At 40.9% G+C, this 1,104-nt stretch overlaps 1 non-coding gene across 1 annotated transcript; it reads right to left on the bottom strand.

Moving 5' to 3' along the window:
• Positions 1 to 268: 268 nt before the first annotated feature.
• On the bottom strand, positions 269 to 346 carry LOC138411268 (small nucleolar RNA SNORD66). The gene has a single exon (XR_011243920.1). It is a non-coding gene; the product is annotated as a small nucleolar RNA SNORD66 (small nucleolar RNA).
• Between the last annotated feature and the right edge of the window lie 758 nt (positions 347 to 1,104).

The raw sequence follows: 1,104 nt of genomic DNA, 5'->3' as shown, positions 1-1,104 counted from the left end.
TTCCTTTGTGCATAAATGAAAAACCCAAATGGTATTTCTTAATACGTTACTGTACCCCTGAAGCAGCCTCCAGCTCCTCCTGTTTCTTCTTCAGGATTTCATTGTCATCTTTGTCTTTCTCAAACTCCTTTTGACAACGTACGAGCAGAACCTTGTTGAAACTGACTTTCAGTCCATCTGGGGTTTGGACTGTGAGCTGCAAAGAGAGAAAACAGAAAGTTACCAAGAGCAGGAAAGGACATGTGGTCGGGTTATGTAGTGCAAATGGCTTCTCAGTTCCTCGATCCCATTACTTTGACCATTGGCCCAGAACTATGGCACTAAATTCATGTCATCAGCCTGGTAGAGGTATGTGTAAACTAGGACTTTAATGGTAAACAACAATGCAGGAGCACATTTCTGTTACATATACCAGACATGGTTATCATATCATTCTTATTAAAGTGATTGTGTCCTTATTAGTAAATCACACAAACATATTGTGCTCCTTCTCTGGACCAATTCCTCACACTTGAAGGCTTTTTGTCACTATCTAAGCTTACATATCAACACACAGACATTCACAGGCTTAATTTCAAAGATTTTAAAAGGCCATACTTACCCTCATGAGACTGTGGCACATTCTGGCATAGACCTGTGAATAGCTTGGCTTGGAGATGGCCTTTTTGAAGGTGAGCTCTACGACTCCTCTCAGCCTCTCCTCAGTGTCGATGTCAAGTTCAGTCACCTGATTCACCAGGATTTCTAACTTTTCGGGGTCTGTCTGTTGAGGATGCGGAAAGTTAAAAAAGAGTCATTATGCTCATATTAAGGTTCATTGTTTTGATTTGGGTTATTACTTTAAAAGTTGTACATGCTAACATGATGTTTTGAGAAAAGATTACTTTCCTTATATTCCACATATTCCTGATTAAGCCCAGGCTTCTCTGATTGGCTGGTTCACTCTGTTTTCAGCGTGAGTAGGAAACGTCGGCCTCTGCTCTCTCTGTACCTGTCTTTGTTTCACTGAATTACAGACTAACGGCTGGGAGTACACAGTGCAATATGCAATATCATGATGGAAGTATCGGCCAAACCACTGATGATGCATTTAACTAGCTTCAG

Source organism: Paralichthys olivaceus, chromosome 1 (assembly GCF_024713975.1).
Source record: "Paralichthys olivaceus isolate ysfri-2021 chromosome 1, ASM2471397v2, whole genome shotgun sequence".
NCBI lineage: Eukaryota > Metazoa > Chordata > Actinopteri > Pleuronectiformes > Paralichthyidae > Paralichthys > Paralichthys olivaceus.
Note: the sequence above shows the minus strand (reverse complement) of the source record. Positions and strands in the feature narration are given on the sequence as shown.